The sequence below is a fragment of the Moschus berezovskii genome, chromosome 15 (assembly GCF_049115385.1).
Source record: "Moschus berezovskii isolate FMDL1 chromosome 15, NW_MosBer_1.0, whole genome shotgun sequence".
Taxonomy (NCBI): domain Eukaryota; kingdom Metazoa; phylum Chordata; class Mammalia; order Artiodactyla; family Moschidae; genus Moschus; species Moschus berezovskii.
This window is the reverse complement of record NC_142474.1, coordinates 70,748,911-70,768,777: the sequence shown is the minus strand read 5'-3', so window position 1 is coordinate 70,768,777 and position 19,867 is coordinate 70,748,911.

Below are 19,867 nucleotides of genomic sequence, written 5' to 3'. Positions count from 1 at the left end.
TGGAAGAATAAATATTGTGAAAATGAGTATACTACCCAAAGTAATTTATACATTCAATGCAATGCCTATCAAGCTACCAATGATATTTTTCACAGAACTAAAACAAATAATCTCACAATTTGTATGGAAATACAAAAAACCTCGAATAGCCAAAACAATCTTGAGGAAGAAGAATGGAACTGGGGGAATCAACCTGCCAGATTTCAGACTCTACTACAAAGCCACAGTCATCAAGACAATATGGTACTGGCATAAAGACAGAAATATAGAACCAATGGAACAAAATAGAAAGCCCAGAGATAAATCCACGCACCTATGGACACCTTATCTTTGACAAAGGAGGCAAGAATATAAAATGGAGAAAAGACAGTATCTTTAATAAGTGGTGCTGGGAAAACTGGTCAGCCACTTGTAAAAGAATGAAACTCGAACACTTCCTAACACCATACACCAAAATAAACTCAAAATGGATTAAAGATCTAAATGTAAGACCAGAAACTATAAAACTCCTAGAGGAGAACATAGGAAAAACACACTCTGACATAAATCACAGCAGGATCCTCCAAGACCCACCTCCCAGAATATTGGAAATAAAAGCAAAAATAAATAAACGGGACCTAATTAAAATTAAAAGCTTCTGCACAGCAAAAGAAACTATAAGCAAGGTGAAAATACAGCCTTCAGAATGGGAGAAAATAATAGCAAATGAAGCAACGGATAAAGGATTAATCTCTAAAATGTACAAGCAGCTCCTGCAGCTCAATTCCAGAAAAATAAATGACCCAATCAAAAAATGGGCCAAAGAACTAAACAGACATTTCTCCAAAGAAGACATACAGATGGCTAACAAACACATGAAAAAATGCTCAACATCCCTCATAATCAGAGAAATGCAAATCAAAACCACAATGAGATACCATTTCACACCAGTCAGAATGGCTGCTATCCAAAAGTCTACATGCAATAAATGCTAGAGAGGGTGTGGAGAGAAGGGAACCCTCTTACACTGTTGGTGGGAATGCAAACTAGTACAGCCACTATGGAGTACAGTGTGGAGATTCCTTAAAAAACTGGAAATAGAACTGCCATATGATCCAGCAATCGCACTCCTGGGCGTACACACCAAGGAAACCAGAATTGAAAGAGATACATGTACTCCAATGTTCATCGCAGCACTGTTTATAATAGCGAGGACATGGAAGCAACCTAGATGTCCATCTGCAGACGAATGGATAAGAAAGTTTTGGTACATATACACAATGGAGTATTACTCAGCTATTAAAAAGAATGCATTTGAATCAGTTCTAATGAGGTGGATGAAACTGGAGCCTATTATATAGATTGAAGTAAGCCAGAAAGTAAAACACCAATACAGTATGCTGCTGCTGCTGCTACTAAGTCACTTCAGTCGTGTCCGACTCTGTGTGACCCCACAGATGGAAGCCCACCAGGCTTCCCTGTCCCTGGGATTCTCCAGGCAAGAACACTGGAGTCAGTTGCCATTTCCTTCTCCAATGCATGAAAGTGAAAAGGGAAAGTGAAGTCGCTCAGTTGTGTCGACCCTTAGCGACCCCACGGACTGCAGCCTACCAGGCTCCTCCATCCATGGGATTTTCTAGGCAAGAGTACTGGAGTGGCTTGCCATTGCCTTCTCCACCAATACAGTATACTAACGCATATATTTGGAATTTAGAAAGATGCAAATGATAACCCTGTATACGAGACAGCAAAAGAGACACAGATGTATAGAACAGTCTTTGGGACTCTGTGGGAGAGGGTGAGGGTGGGATGATTTGGGAGAATGGCATTGAAACATGTATGTTGTCATATGTGAAACGAATCACTAGTTCAGGGTCAATGCATGTTATAGGATGCTCGGGGCTGGTGTGTGGGGATGACCCAGAGGGAGGATAAAGGGAGGAGGGAGGTGGGAGGGGGGTTCAGGAAGGGGAACTCATGTACACCCAGGGCCGATTTATGTCAATGTATGGCAAAACCAACCAATATAATATTGTAAAATTTTTTTTAAATGTGGAAAAAATAAATAAAACTTGCCTTGGTTAAAAAAAAAAAAAAAGAGAGAGAGAGAGAGAGAGACTAGGTGGGGAGAGACCATAGTGAATTTGAGAAGAGTTAGAAAGAAACCCCCCATAGCTGGGCACAGAGAACCATGGGAAGGGGACAGAGGAGGGAAGAGAGGAGCAGAGCCACACGAGTCCTGGACTCATTCGGGGGATTCTGTGCCATTCTCAGAGCAAAGAGAAGCCATTGAACAGGTTAAGTCAGATACAGGCTTCAAAGGGATCAGAAAGTAGGAAGCAAACTGCTGTTGCAGTCCAGTGAGAAATGATGATAGCTTCAGATATAGAGGTAGCTGGGGAGATGGCAAAGAGGGGCAAATTCAAAAGTAGATGGAAACATTGGAAGGACTTGCTGATGGACTATAAGGATGTGATGAGGAAAAGGGAGAACGTCAGGGGTGAATCCTACATCCACGCTTGCACAACTGAATGATCAGTGAAACTGTTCTTAAGAACGCTGAAAGAGAGTCAGGCTTTTGAAGACAGATCATGCATTAGAAAGATTGGGATTGAAAGGCTGTAAGTATTGCAGCAAAGTCCATTCAGGAGACAGAAACCTTACCAGCAGTTTTAACACAGAGAATTTAATATAAAATTAAACTAGGTATAAAATTACTAACTAATGAAAGAATAAAGAGAAAAACAGATGCCACAGATGTGTAAACTGCAGGAACAAATAGCATCCTTCTAGTTGAGGGCATAAGAGGAATACCAAGACAAATGCAGGATCTTAGAGGAGAGTCTTAACAAATCTGAAAGATATTCGAGGAGGTAATACCTTGACTGAACTGGATTGAGGGTCTAGGAACTCAAAACTGTCCCCCCACCCCACCCCCGCACCAACACTCCTGTGGGTCCAGGACACACAGCTCTGAGATGCAGGAACTGGCAGCTGGTTCTGATACCTGAGTTAAGGCTCTTTACGCAAGTGTTGGAAAATAAGTAAACTGCATTCAGCTGCTGTTTCAGGAAAGAATGGCTGTTGCAGGAGGGAGGAAGCCACAGCACTGAGAGAAACCTCAAGCAAGATGTTGCCCATCTGAAGCAAGCGCATCACCAGCCCCTTACACACACACACACACACACACACAAGAAAGATAAAAAGACTGATTCTTCCAGCCTCCAGTCTTCCCCTGATGCTCCTACTGGCAGAGGCTAAGAGGAATGCCCAGGAAGAAGTGTCGTTTTCAGGTTCCCAATCAGAGCATCACAAAGTAAAGTGAGAAGAATGAATTTAGAGCTAAGAGGCAATAACATAATGCTTGACATGACATCCAAGTGGAAATGACAACCAGGGCAGTGATTGTATGATCCTGGGACTCAAGTGAGGTCTGATATGTATAGTGGAGGGTCTTCAGCACATTGAAACCATGATGCTACATGGGAGAGAGGAGAGAGTGACTGGGTAGGGTCTTGAGGAAATGGATTCTTGACAGTTGAGGCAAACAGTCCAATGAAAACTGGGAAAGAGAAACCACAGTGTTAAGAGAAAACAGAGCAGGAGACTTCGTGTCAAATTTTTAAATGATGGGAAATAACATTTGAAAATACAATGTTCAACATTGTTAAATGCTGCTGAAAAGTCAAGTTACATGAAGAGTGAAAAACAGTCTTTAGGCTTTTTAAATATATATATTGTATATATATATAATATATTTATAAATATATATATATATGTAAAACCTCCACTTTGCAGGGAAGAACTGGTCCCAGGATGTGTGTGAGTGCCTGGGGTTTTCTGATTTATGTATTTCTGAGTGAGTGGGTGTGTTTGCATGTTTTTATGTGTGCGCATGTTTATATGTATGTGTTTGCATGTTTTTTCATGCCTTTTTAAAAATTCCTCCTGCTGCATGAAGAGCACTCATCATGGTCTCCTACTCATTCTGGAGATCAGTGTCCAACTTAGGGAGTCCAGGGTGCCTTAGGACCAGCCATAGACTGTGAACTCTTCAGGATACCTTGGGTTTCTGGAGTAAGGGTCGTTCCCCGCTCCTCATCCCCCGCCCAGCACCTTGGCTCAACGTGCACAGAGAAGGCCATTTCATTCAATGTAACACTTACCCCTGTATAGTTAAGGGACCATTCACTCCGCCACGGTCCGCGGCAAATGGTCCTTGTTTGGAGGGTTGCTGTTTCCTGGCGACAGGCAGGTGCCCTAAGCACTGCACAGGTCAGATTCGGGAGCCCTTCTCCAGCGTATCCCTGTCGGCCCTGACCTGTGTGTCCCCAGGCAGTGGCAGAACTGGGGTGTCCCGCTCCGTTGGCGATCCAAGGTCCTAGGCAACTACAGGGTACACTCTGTGGTTTGTGTGGATGCAGAAGCAACAGGGCATCAGAGGGCACTGTACTCACGCTTGCAGGAAGAGGAGGCAGAGGGTGGCTGCGGACCCGACAGGTGAAGAAGACAGCGCCTGCTGACATCAGGCCAGCTCCCACTCAGGCTCTCTGCAGGCACGACACAGCTTATTTTCTGATTTCAGAATGGACCGGGTCTTTGAGCTTCACTGAGGGCTTGCACAGCAGCAGACACCCGCTTGAGCAGCAGGAACCACTAGGCTGTGGCAATCTTTGGGGGCTGCTGTTCCGGGCGGCGCATGCGCATTTTACTCCTGAACTCGCCTCGGGGTGGTCCCTCCCGGGGGCTCAGCTTGTGAAAAAGACCAAAAGGTCATCTGCAGGAGCCTTGGGGGCTCTGATTAGGGCGACGAGGAGTTCACGAGCCCCAGGCATTGCAGGACAGGTGGTGCAAGTGAAACCCCTTAGGAGCCTGGAGGGAGGGGGTCTTCACATGGCGGTACCCACCTGTTCTTCATCCTAGGACTCCATTGCCAGGCGCGTGCATCTCTCGAGGTCCCGCGAGACCCTGCTTCCTGGGACCTGTAGTCTCGCTCCAGTGCCTGCGGGTGATTCTTTCTCCAAAGGTTCCCTGGTGCTCTGCGCATGCCACCCTATCCCTGGCAACTTTAAAAAAGAGCTCTGTTGGTGGTGATGTCAGGGAAACTTTCAATAGTAAAGAATCCACCTGCAGATGCGGGAGATGCAGGTTAGATTCCCTGGGTGGGAAAGATTCTCTGGAGAAGGAAATGGCAACCCATTCCAGTATTCTTGCCTGGAGAATCCAATGAACAGCGGAGCCTGGCAGGCTATAGTCCAAAGGGTGGCAAAGACTCAGACATGACTGAGGAGCCGTGCAGACTCGTGAGCCAAAGATGACCAAAGCGGATTGAGAGGTGAGTGGGGTTGATAAAGCGAGAAGAGTTAAAACTTTGTACTAACTCCAGCCTCTGCGAAGGAAGTCCGAGGAGTAAGTAGTAGAAATATGGAATCGCGAGGGGTTTCCTGGTTTGATTTTTAAAAGGGGGATAAACTTGACTAAGTTAATCTATTCCATGAAATTATCGGAATGAGAGGAAGTTACACATAGAAGAGAAAGAAGAGATCATTGGTGAAAGTCACCTGAGAAGGCAGATAACCCTAGACATGTAAGACACACTAGGAACGAGGGATTTTAAAAAATAACTGTGGTGATGTTTTTATTAAACAATTGTTTTAATCAGTTCAGAAAGGTGAAGAAATATGCATTAATACTATAATTTGTAATCACATAATTACCGTTACCTGTGCTCTGGTTTTTTATGTGGGTTAGAATTACCATCTGAGGTCACTTGTTTTCAGCCTAAGAACTGTCTTAAGAATTTTATTAAAGGGATATCTGCTAGTAACATATTATTTCAGTTTTGTTTATCTAAGAATGTCTTTATTTTGTCTTTACTTTAGAAACATAGCTTTGATAGATATAGGATTCTTAGTTGACAGCTGTTTTCTCTGAACAATTTAAATATGCTTTTCAACTGCCTTCTAGGCTGTATGGTGTTTGATGAGAGAAGTCAGCTGTTGAAATCAAATATTTTGAACCTTATTAAAAGACACCAAATCAACTTTCATGTTAATTTTAAAACTGATGCTGAAAATACAAAGTCCTGTTTTTCTTTTTAAAATTTATACAAACTGGAAGTAATGGCTACAGATTGAGCAAAAAGGTATTAGTTGCTTAAAAACTATGTATTTACTAATACTTTTCAAACAGCCAAAACTGATAATTCCTCTTTAATGACTTGTTTAGGGTCTAGATTTTCCTTGAAAAACAAACAGATCCTCATAAAGCAATTGAATGTATGAAATTGCTGAAAATAGTTCAGCAATGTAGACCCATAAACATATGTCAGTACTATGTTTTCTAAAATTTGTTTCATGGATGATCAGCCCTGTAAGAAGCTCATGGAGTAAATTTATGGTCAAATAAATTTGGGAAATTCTACTTCCTCAATCTCTCTGAAATAGTTCCCTGTTTAAGATTCTGCAGTGTATTACACTAATAATTCTATTCTGTCTATCCTATTTGGGCAGAGGACCCTTTATTCATGGGTGTATTAACATCCTGTGAGCTAGTGTTTTATGGACCACACTTTAGATACCATGACCTTAGGAAAAAGTCTGTTAACAAGCTATAGATCGTATATCTTACAAGCCATATTGTCTTAAAAATAAGATTCTTTCATTGTGCCTGATTTCACAAGTTTTTCTCTAAGTTTTACACAAATTTTCACATCATTTCTCACCTTATAGTGCCAATCTGCTCAAAATGTAGATTATTTATTCTTTTAATTGAGTCCCAGTTATTATGCTTCTTGTCATCCACCATCGTTTTTCTCCCCACTCATTTGCCTTGATGATTTTTGAGTAAAATAAGACAGATGAAGGTAATTTCATTCAAAAAATAAAGCTAGTGTCTTCTGTATATTACCTTATCCTGGGTACTTATGTATTCTACAAGCAGTAAATATTATTTCATGTAAAAGATCCTCCCTTCTTCCTTGCAACCAAGGCAATAGGTTTTGCTTAAACAGAGTCACAAGATCATCTCTCCCCTAACATCCTAAGGCGCCATTGATTGAAGACAGTTCTTTACTATTGTATTTGGTCCACTTGTACCAAAACTAATCATAATAGTTTGTTCTACCTGTTTAAGTGGTCTTCTAACGTCATCAATTAATAAAACTAATGACAAAAAGGTGATATTTTCACCTTTACCTCAAATTGAAATATACTGTAGAGATGCATGGAATTTGCAGTATTTCAAGTACAGGGTTGCCTTCTTATTAGCAAAATGCAGTTACACAACTAACTGGCTGTTACACTGAGTGTGACCCAGGTTTGGCCCACACCTTTTCTCCTGCTGGCAGTGCAGGAGTTTGTCTACTTTTGTGCCCCTTTTCAATATGTTTATTATTTAAGTCAAGAGAATGGCCACTCAGTAGATGTTCTTGGCAACACCAAGGCACAGATTCTGGGCTCTTGCATTTATCTTTTTCCCAACAGGAGCAATATGGAAATAAGTGCCTAATTTCTTGGCTAGTAGCCAGTGAAGCTTTTTACTAGGCCTACTTGCTAGGTTTTCTCACAGCCACACATTTTTCTTTGTGCCAGTTACATGTTAAATGGCTGATTATCACTTCTGATTATTTGTGATGATGGGCTTCTTGCAGAGTGATTTTAATTTAAATGATTTATCTCATTGACTAATCCTGACTCTCCATTGATTTTATACTCTGGCCTATAGTTTATGGTACTTACTCCCCTAAATTTCTTCTACTCTTTTGTTGTTCTTCAGTTACTCAGTCCTGTCCAACTCTTTGTGACCCCATGGACTGCAGCACACCAGGGTTCCCTCTTCTCCACTGTCTCCCAGAGTTTGTTCAAACTCATGTCCATCAAGTTGGTGATGCCATCCAACCATCTCATCCTCTGTCGTCTCTTCTCCTCCTGCCTTCAATCTTTCCCAGCATCAGGGTCTTTTCCAACAAATTGGCTCTTTGCATTAGATAGCCAAAGTATTGGACCTTCAGCTTCAGCCCTTCCAATGAATATTCAGGGCTGATGTCCTTTAGGATTGACTGGTTTGATCCCCTTGTAGTAACAGGACTATCAAAAGTCTTCTCCAACACTCTTAAGCACTTTTCCAGCCACTCTTAGGAAGTAATAAATTGAAGAACTAAAATTTGAAAATTTTAGAAAAATGTATGTGTAACATAAAAATCAGTATTTGTAACTAATTTATTCTAAGTTCATTTATGTATCTAAATCCTCATATTCTTTTTGGTATATAGAATAGACATAATCTTTGACATTAAATATCATCCAGGTCAGTTTTTAAATAATGTAAGATCCCCTGGAGAAGGAAACAGTAACCCACTCCAGTATTCTTGCCTGGAGAATCCCATGGACGGAGAAGCCTGGTAGGCTACAGTCCACGGGGTCGCAGAGTTGGACATGACTGAGCGACGGAACAGAACAGAACAGTAAGCATTATCTAAAATATCTAATTGTCATAACTGATCCTAGAATTGGAATGTAGTGGTTTAGTCTCTAAGTCATGTCTAACTCTTGGGACCCCATGGACTATAGCCCACCAGGTTCCCCTGTTCATGGAATTTCCTGGACAAGAATACTGGACTGGGTTGCCATTTCCTTCTCCAAGGGATCTCTGTGACCCAGGGATCAAACCCAGGTCTCCTCCCCTGCAGACAGATTCTTTACTGACTGAGCTGCCAAGGAAGAAGAATTAGAGTAATGTTAAAAGTAAAAGAACCTGCCTGCCAATGCAGGAGACATAAAAGACAGTGGTTCAATCCCTGGGTGGGGAAAATTCCCTGGAGAAAGAAATGGCAACCCACTCCAGTATTCTTGCCTGGAGAATCCCATGGACAGTGGAGCCTGGCAGACTATGGTCCATAGGGTCGCAAAGAGTCAGACATGACTGAAGTGACTTAGCACACTCACAAAAGTGTTAGTTGCCTAGTTGTGTCCGACTCTTTGCAACTCCATGGACTGTAGCCCACCAGGCTCCTCTGTCCATGGAATTCTCCAGCAAGAATATCAGAGTGAGTTGCCCTTCCCTTCTCTGGGGGATCTTCCTGTCCCAGGGATCGAACCCAGGTCTCGTGCATTGCAAGCAGATTCTTCACCATCTGAGCCACCGGGAAAACTCCAGAATTGGAATAAATATATAGATTAAGTCTGAAATGATGACAGCTTGGTTTTAGGTGGATACAAGCAGGAGACACTCTGCTGAGAAATAATTGAAGCAGTTCAAGATGGAACTAGTAAGGTTTCCAGTTAAAACAACAGCAGTGGAAGGGGTAATAATTAGCAGGGTTTCTGAAAATATTTCAGTAAGAAAATATATATTACTGCAGAAAGCACACTGAATGTATCTCATGACAACTTTCCCCTCCCAACTCCATGCTAGAACAATGTGAGGAATAAAATAAACCTAATGTTAGACCCAGACATAAATCAGAGGATTTCTGAGACCTTAAATTACCTACAGAGAAAGGAAACATTTTTTGGCTTTTATTTTATTTCGGCCTGGGAAGCCTGTTAGAGAACAGGGAGGCTGCTTGAAAAGGCTGGCACCAGTATTCTCAGAACAAGGATGTACTGACAGCCCTCTGAAAGAAGTCTATTCCCACCCCTATATACCAGGAAGCCCTGACTTTTGGGAGCCAAAATTGAAGGGGTGACTTCAATTTTGACAACATGTTTCAGTGGACTTACTAAAACAAGTCTTAAAGAAGTAGTAACTTTGGTGGCTTTAACATGATCAGAAAACCACCAGCAGCTTTACCCCCTAAATAACTCTTGTCTCAAACTGAAAACAAAAATGAAGAAATCATTCAAAAGTTTACTAAAAACATAAACAGTATCAAAATACATTGGAAAAAAAGTAAAGCCGTGTGAAAAGGAACATCAATGACACATTGTTGTTAAAAATAAATAGATATAAATATCAGATAAAATAAAGATGGATAAAGAAAAAGTAGTAAAAGACCAAATAAAAATAAAATTTAGCTTTTTAAAAATAAAATTTTAATACACTTAGACAACCTGATAACCTGATAAAGCTAAAATAAGCCAAAATATACAGGTTGAATATGCAAACTGATACATTATCACAGATATAGAAAGGGTTAAACATACCATAAAATTGTAAATATGTAGTAAAGAATATTATGTGCAATTTGATGGAGGTAAGTTTGAAAATCTAGAGGAAATGCAATTTTTTCGGTAAAATTTAATTAGTAAAACTGACCCCAAAAGTGAGAAAACCTGACCAATTATAGTAGAAATTGAGAAGATTAATACAAATCTAATAAAAATAGTAAGGTAGAAGAGTCAGACTTGTGAGTTGATTTCTGTTTTAACTTTAGCAACTATATATGTTTTAAACTGTTGGAAGACATCCAAGAAATATGACTTCCCAACTCATTTTTTAACTTTTTTTAAATTGAAATATATTTGATTTACAATATTCTGTTAATTATTTCTGTACAGCAAAGTGATTCAATTATACATATGTATATATGCATTCTTTTTTATACTCTTTTCCATTATAGTTTATCATAGGATATCTGCACTGTAAAGTAGAACCTTATTATTTACTCATTCTATGTATAAAAGCTTATATCTTCTGGCCCCATCCTCTCCCCCAATCCTCTCCCCCTTGGCAACCACTGGTTCATTCTCTATATCTGTAATATTATTTCTGTTTCATAGATAGGTTCATTTGTGTCATATTTTAGATTCAACATATTAGTGATAACATATGGTATTTGTCTTTCTCTCTCTGACTTACTTCCCTTAGTTATATAACCTCTAGTTGCATCCACATTCTCGTGGTTGGCATTATGTCATTCTTTTGATGGCTGAGTAATATTCCATTGTATATATGTACCACATCTTTTTTATCAATTCATATGTCAATAGATATTTAGATTGTTCCTATGTCTTGGCTATTGTAAATAGTATTGCTATGAACATAGAAGTGCATGTATCTGTTTGGATTAGAGCTTTGTCTGGGTATATGCCTATAATAGGGAAGAAACTTTGATATTCTATTACAATTTAATCACTAAAGGGATGTTTCCTATATGCTTAAATTATATATAATGGCACATCTTTGGGAACCCTGCCTACCAGGTAATGAGCATTAAGCTAAAATGCCTTTGTTTAGCTCACAAGAAACATCCTGACTGAACTCACCTGTGAATGGCTACAGGGGGGAAGAAATTAACACATCTCCTCCAAAGGGTGATGGGAAGCAGGAAGTGTTTGACTTTACTCTGCATTCCCCTCTGCATCCTCCTTTAGAAAGGAGCCTGAACTTTAACTCGGGCAAGATGGTCCCTGACACATGAGCCTACCATCTTCTCCGTTTTCTGGCTTTCCAAATAAAGTTTTTTGTTACTCTTTGCCCCATCAACTCATCTTTAGATTATTGGCCTTTCATGTGATGAGCATTACAAGCTTAGACTTGGTAACATGCCCAGGATGAGATTGCTTTATCATATATTAATCTTATTTTTAGTTTTCTGAGTAACCCCCACACTTATCCACAGGGGCTGTACCAATTTACATTCCCACCAACAATGAAGAAGAGTTCCCTTTTCTCCACATCCACTCCATTGTTTTTTATGTGTAGACTTTATGATGATGACCATTTTAACCATGTGAGGTGGTACCTCGTTGAAGTTTTGATTTGCATTTTTCTAGTAGTTAGTGACTTTGAGCATCTTTTAATGTGACTATTGGTATTTGTATTTCTTCTTTGGAGAACTGTCTGTTTAGGTCTTCTGCCAATTTTTGATTGGGTTGTTTGGGTTTTTTTATTGTTTATATTAGCTGTTTGTGTATTTTTGAAATTAAGCCCTCATCAGTCATATTATTTGCAAATATTTCCCCCCATTCTGTAGGTTATCTTTTCATTTGTAATATTTTCCTTTGCTGTGCAAATGCTTAGAGTATCAATTAGGTTCCAATTCTTTATTTTTGTTTATTTCTATTGCCTTGCAAGACTGACCTAAGAAAACATTGGTACAATTTATGTCAGAAAATGTTTTGCCTGTGATCACTTCTAGGAGTTTTATGGTAGCATGTCTTATGTTAAGTCTTTAAGCTAGTTTGAATTTATTTTTGTACATGGTGAGAGGATATGTTCTAAATTCACCAATTTGCATGTGACCGTCCAGTTTTCCTAACATCACTTGCTAAAGAGACTGTCTTTTTCCCATTGTATATTTTTGCTTCCTTTGTCAAAGATTAATTGACCATAGGTGTGTGGTTCATTTCTGGGCTCTCTGTTCTGTTCTGTTGATCCATATGTCTGTTTTTATGTCAATACCATACTATCTTGACTGCTGTAGTTTTGTAGTATTATCTGAAGTTTGGGAGGATTATGCATCCTCTTTGTTCTTTTCCTTCAGTATTGCTTTGTAAATTCTATGTCTTTATGATTACATATAAATTTTAGGATTATTCTAGTTCTGTGAAAAAATATCATGGATTTCCCAATTCATCTTTAAACTCGTAATCTCTAAATTCTAGTCAAGTTAAAGATACACAGAAGTATTTATTTTCATTAGTATTATAAAGGTGAAAATTATAAATAAATTTAGAAGAAGCCAAGTTCAATAAATATAGCATTATGCTATGATCAAGTAGAGTATTAGAGATATGGGATAATGTTTAAACATTAAGAAGCCATAGATTTTTATGTTAACATTTAATAATTTATTAACTTAGTACATTAAGAAGTTAAAACATAAAACATGTAAGTTCAAAATACTAGATATGTCCTATAGTACAGTTTTCTTTCTTAATATGTTTTTTAAGTAAATTAGGAAGAGATAACCTATCTGGTTATAAAGATATGTTCTAGAAATGTCTGAAATACCATATGAAATTTCAAATACTCCACTATTTCTGTTCCAGTTAGTAATGAGAAATAGAAAACTACATATGATTATAAACACAGAAAATTCAAGACACATAATTAAAGACTAACAAACAGTCACTTTTTAGAATTACTAAGACTTTGATAAAGCACCTACATAGCCATAATAAATATGTAAAAGTCTATAGACTGTGTTAACAATAAACACTTTGAAATGGAAATAGGGGGATTAAAGGAGACCTTCACTCAATAACATCAAAACCAAAAAATCATAATAAATAGAAGAAAAGAAAAGTGTGGAATATAATATGAATATAATCACTAGACTTTATTGAAAAGTAAAACATAGCGGAGTGATTAGAGAGAAATATTTATACCATCTTTCTGGAAAGAACCAATATCATTAAAAATGCTAATCATACACAAATTAACAATTTCAGTCAGAATCCTAAATTGTGGTTTAATTGAATGGAATGACTTTCAAGTCCACAAGGGAGAATATGAGTAGGAATTTATTTCATAGAGTAAATTTGTGAAAATGAATGGTAGTAAATGGAGATTCTCCTTAAGAGATGATTATATGTTTTGATTTCAATCAGGTTTTGTGGTTACAGCCATAATAGTCACTTCTGGCAAATATAAGTTGGGAAATAATTCATTAATGATACTTGGTAGCATGTATGATCTTAGACAAGAGAATGGGTTTAAAGACTATGTAACCCGGATCATCTCCCACGACACTATAAATAGAAGTCCCGTGAAAAAAATCACTGCTGCTGTAACAGGAGAAGACCACCTGAGTAAACATAGCAATAGAGGAACAAAAATATGAGTTCAGAGGCTGCTGAGACCTGGACTGGAATACCAAAAGGTTATATAATAAGAACAAAAATGATCCAGAAATATACACACCCTGAGAGATACTGAAGCCTTTGAATCACATTAGTCCCTATACTGAATGAAGTTGGTATAGGATAGCCAGTGTCCTCAAATGCCTGTTATAAATATGCATTTCTCTTCAGAAAAATTTATCTGCCTCAGACCTGGAATATTTTTTTCAGTTATTTGTCTGTCATGTCCAATGCCTAATGAAAACTAATAATGTATATGAAACTATAACATGGCTGAAAACCAAGAGAAACTAACCACAAGAGCAGTTCCAAAGGGGACAATACTTTGAAATCATTATATGATGCATATTCAAAAAAGTGAGGCATACAGTTAAACTTTCGGCAGAGAACTAGAAACTAGGGAAAAATAACAGAATGTAAATTTTGAAACATGTGAAATATAAAAGAGCCAGACTCTTCAAGAGCAGAATGGTGGTTGCTGGGGAATGGGGAAATAGGGCCATGTTGGTCAGAGAATACAGACTTATGGTTGTGAGATGAATATGTCCCAAGTGTCTACAGTACAGCATGGATATTAGAGTTAATACTGTGTTATCTGCGTAAAGTTGTTAAAAGTGTTGATCTTAAATGTTCTCACCACAAAAAGGAAAGGGTAACTATATTATATGATGGGGTTGTTAGTTATGAGTTAAGTATGTGTTAGCTAAGTTAGTTACTATGGTAGTAATCATTTTGCAATACACATAAGTGTAAATCAAGTTAACATATTGTACACCTTAAACTTACACAGTGTTATATGTTAATTACATCACAATAAAGCTGGAAAAATGCAATAACCAAAATCAAGAATGTAAGGAGTGGATTTAGTAGCATTTAGAAACAACTAAATAGACAATAATGAAAGAAAAGTCAGAATGAAACATCTGAAAGCAATTTATAGAGAAAGTTAGGATTGAAAACAAAGAAATAAGGATCAAAGATACAGGGGCAGAGAATATCTGATAATTGTATATTTGTAATTCCCAAAGGAAGAGTATAATTGTAACTCCTAATTCCCAAAGGCAAAAGTAGTATGTAAAGAAGTAATGTTTTTGTTTTCTTCAAAATGATGAATGCTATCAAGTCACAAACTCAAGACATGCCTACAAATAGCAATTAAGATTTTAAAGATTCTATGGATGCTACTTAACCACTGGAAATGAGATTAAAGGACAATCTTAGCACAGTCAGGAATATGAAGATATATTTCCTTCAAAGAGCACAATAAACACCAATGACTAATATTTCATAGTAGAAACCAGAATCAAAGGACATATATATGTACGGCTGAGTCCCTTTGCTGTCCACCTGAAGTTATCACACATTGATAATCAGCTCTACTCCAATACTAAATTAAAAGTTTTTTAAAAAGCACCAAGCCTGAAACACAATTGTAAATGTTTAAATAAAATTTTTTTAAAAAGACAGCAGGATAATAACCCTGAAAGGAAATAACTACCCAAGAAGAATTGTATGTAACTTTAAGGTATCCAAACATAAATGAAAATAACTATTTAGACAAACAACCAGCCAACATATACTAAGAGAAATATCAAAGAGAAAGAAATGATTCCAGATAGAAGTTTAAATATTTAAGAAGAAATAAAGAATGTATATTGATTCTATTAAGCAATAATAGAGATGTTTTAGGGATATACGATAACACTGAATTAAAACAGAAAAACTAACAGCACATAATTTGTTGGTGTTCAAATATGTAGTTATATTGTTCTATTTGTGCATTACTTGACAAGAGACAAAATAACTAGTTTATATCAGACTTTGATAAGTCAATGATGAATACTTATTCCTTTAGTTTAGCTGCTAAAATAAAATTAAAATATAAATTTACCAACCTAATACTGTATATTAAAAAAGTAATATTCAATTGATCAGTAGGAATGAAAGAAAAAAGAGAGAAAAGAATATAGGATAGGACAAATAGAAATCAAGTAGTGAGATGATGGATTTAAATCCAAATATATTATTAAATATATTATCTAAATGAAATTTTGTCCTGAAATATAAGCCAAAGTTTGTCAGGCTGCATAAAAAAATCAAAATCCGTGTGTTTCTTGGAAGAAAGGCATCAAAAACTAAAATCTCAGAAATAATGTGAAGATATAGAAAATTATACTTTGTAAACATTAACCAAGGACATTTGTTTAACTCTGTTGTTTCCAGATGAAGAAGAATTGAGGGACAAATGTCATACTTAAAATAGACATGGACTTTCATAAGCATGGAAGTTTCATTTTGCCAACAATGTATAAAAATTTCAACTTTTTTACATGACTAAAACTATAGCATAAAACTCATAAGAAACACATATACAATGGAATACTTCTCAGCCATAAAAAGGAACACATTTCAGTCAGTTCCAATGAGGTGGATGAACCTAGAGCCTTTTATACAGAGTGCAATAAGTCAGAAAGTGAAATACAAATATCGTGTATGATGCATATATATGGGATATAAAAAGACGGTACTGATGAATTAATTTTCAGGGCAGCAGTGGAGAAACAGAGGTAGGGAACAGACCTATGAATGTGGGGGGAGGAGTTGAGGGAGGGGTGAGATATATGGAGAGAGTAAGATGGGAATTACTCTTATGGCTGCACTGCACTGGAGCGACTGTGAGGAGATACCCCACATCGAAGGGCAAAGGAGAAGCGCCAGCAAGACAGTAGGAGGGGCAAAACCACACTGAGAGTCAAACTCCATACCTGCCAGAGACATGCACACGGGGACCCACAGATCCCACAGAGACTGAAACAGAACTGCTTTTGAACGTCTCCTGTGGGGATACAGGTCAGCAGTGGCCTGCCACAGGGGCAGGGGCTCTGGGTGCAGCAGACTTGGGTATGGCATAAACCCTCTTAGAAGAGGTCACCATTAACTCTGCCATAGAGCTGCCAGACCTTACACAGGACTGGGGAAACAGACTCTTGGAGGGCACAAACAGAACTTTATGCACACCAGGACCCAGGAGAAAGGAGCAGTGACCCCACAAGAGACTGACCCAGACTTGCCTGTGAGTGTCCAGGAGTCTCCAGCAGAGGCGTGGGTTGGTGGTAGCCTGCTGCAGGGTTGGGGGCACAGAGTGTAGCAGGGCCTGCATGGGACCTTTTGAAGGAGGGCAACATTATCTTCATTACCTCCAGGTAGTTTGGCCCCAGGTAAATAACAGGGAGCACAGCCCCATCCATCAACAGAAAATTGGATTAAAGATTTACTGAGCATGGCCCCGCCCATCAGAACAAGAGCCAGTTTCCCCCTCACTCAGTCTTTCCCATCAGGAAGCTTCCATAAACATCTCATCCTTCTCCATCAGAGGACAGACAGACTGAAAACCATAATCACAGCAAACTAAGCAATCTGATCACATGAACCACACTCAACCTTGGCTAACTCAATGAAATTATGAGCCATGACATGTTGGGCCACCCAAGATGGACAGGGCATGATGGAGAGTTCTGACAAAACGTGGTCCACTGGAGAAGGGAATGGCAAACCACGTCAGTATTTTTGCCTTGAGAACCCCATGAACAGTATGTAAAGGCAAAAAGATAGGACATTGAAAGATGAGCTCCCCAGATTGTAGGTGCCCAATATGCTACTGGAGATCAGTGAAGAAATTACTCCAGAAAGACTGAAGAGACAAACCCGAAGCAATAAGAACACAAAGTTGTAGAAGAGACTGTTGATGAAAGTAAAGTCTGATGCTATAAAGAGAAATATTGCATAGGAACCTGGAATGTTAGATCCATGAATGAATGCAAGTTGCAAGTGATCAAACAGGAGATGGCAAGAGTGAACATCGACATTTTAGGAATCAGAGAACTAAAATGGAAAAAAATGTGTGAATTTAACTCAGATGACCATTATATCTACTACTGTGGGAAGAATCCTTTAGAAGAAATGCAGTAGCCATCATAGTCAACAAAAGAGTCTGAAATGCAGTACTTGGATGCAATCTCAAAAATGACAGAATGATCTCTGTTAATTTCCAAGGCAAACCATTTAATATCACGAAAGTCTACGCCCTGACCAGTAACACTGAAGAAGTTGAATTTGAATGGTTCTATAAAGATAGACAAGACTTTCTAGAACTCACAACCAAAAAAGATGTCCTTTTCATTACAGGGGACTGGAATGCGAAAGTAGGAAGTCAAGAGACACCTGGAGTAACAGGCAAATCTGGCCTTGGAGCACGGAATGAAGCAGGGCAAAGGCTAATAGAGTTTTGCCAAAGGAATGCACTGGTCATAGCAAACACCCTCTTCTATCAACACAAGAGAACACTCTACACATGGACATCACCAGATGGTCAATACTGAAATCAGATTGATTATATTCTTTGTAGCCAAAGATGGAGAAGCTCTATACAGTTAGCAAAAACAAGACCGGGAGATGACTGTGGCTCAGATCATGAACTTCTTATTGCCAAATTCAGACTTAAATTGAAGAATGTAGGGAAAACCACTAGACCTTTCAGGTATTACCTAAATCAATCCCTTATAATTATACAGTGGAAGTGAGAAATAGATTCAAGGTATTAGATCTGATAGAGTGCCTGAAGAGCTGTGGACGGAGGTTCATGACATGTAGAGGAGGCAGGGATCAACAAAATCCCCATGAAAAACATGTGCAAAAAGGCAAAATAGTGATCTCAGGAGGCCTTCAGTTCAGTTCAGTCGCTCAGTTGTGTGCGACTCTTTGCGACCCCATGAATCACAGCACGCCAGGCCTCCCTATATATCACCAACTCCTGGAGCTCACTCAAACTCATGTCCACAGAGTCGGTGATGCCATCCAGCCATCTCATTCTCTGTCGTCCCCTTCTCCTCCCGCCCCCAACCTTTCCCAGCATCAGAGTTTTTTCCAGTGAGTCAACTCATCGCATGAGGTAGCCAAAGTATTGCAGTTTCAGCTTTAGCATTAGTCCTTCCAATGAACACCCAGGGTTGATCTCCTTTAGAATGGACTGGTTGGATCTCCTTGCAGTCCAAGGGACTCTCAAGAGTCTTCTCCAGCACCACAGTTCAAAAACATCAATTCTTCGGCGATCAGCTTTCGTCACAGTCCAACTCTCACACCCATACATGACCACGGGAAAAACCATAGCCTTGACTAGACAGACCTTGGTTGGCAAAGTAGTGTCTCTGCTTTTTAATATGCTATCTGGGTTGGTCATAACTTTCCTTCCACGGAGTAAGTGTCTTTTTATTTCATGGCTGCAATCAGCATCTGCAGTGATTTTGGAGCCCAAAAAATAAAGTCTGACACTGTTTCCACTGTTTTTCCATCTATTTCCCATGAAGTGATGGGATCAGATGCCATGATCTTTGTTTTCTGAATGTTGAGCTTCAAGCCAACCTTTTCACTCTCCTCTTTCACTTTCATCAAGAGGCTTTTGAGTTCCTCTTCACTTTCTGCCAGAAGGGTAGTGTCATCTGCATATCTGAGGTTATTGATATTTCTCCCAGCAATCTTGATTCCAGCTTGTGCTTCTTCCAGCCCAGCATTCCTCATGATGTACTCTGCATATAAGTTAAATAAGCAAGGTGACAATATACAGCCTTGATGTACTCCTTTTCCTATTTGGAACCAGTCTGTTGTTCCATGTCCAGTTCTGACTGTTGCTTCCTGACCTGCTTACAGGTTTCTCAAGAGGCAGGTCAGGTGGTCTGGGATTCCCATCTCTTTCAGAATGTTCCACAGCTTACTGTGATCCACACAGTCAAAGGCTTTGGCATAGTCAATGAAGCAGAAATAGATGTTTTTCTGGAACTCTCTTGCTTTCTCCATGATCCAGCGGATGTTGGCAATTTGATCTCTGGTGCCTCTGCCTTTTCTAAAACCTGCTTGAACATCTGGGAGTTCACGGTTCACATATTGCTGAAGCCTGGCTTGGAGAATTTTGAGCATGACTTTACTAGCGTGTGAGATGAGTGCAATTGTGCGGTAGTTTGACCATTCTTTGGCATTCCCTTTCTTTGGGATTGGAATTAATACTGACCTTTTCCAGTCCTGTGGCCACTGCTGAGTTTTCCAAATTTGCTGACATATTGAGTGCAGCACTTTCACAGCATCATCTT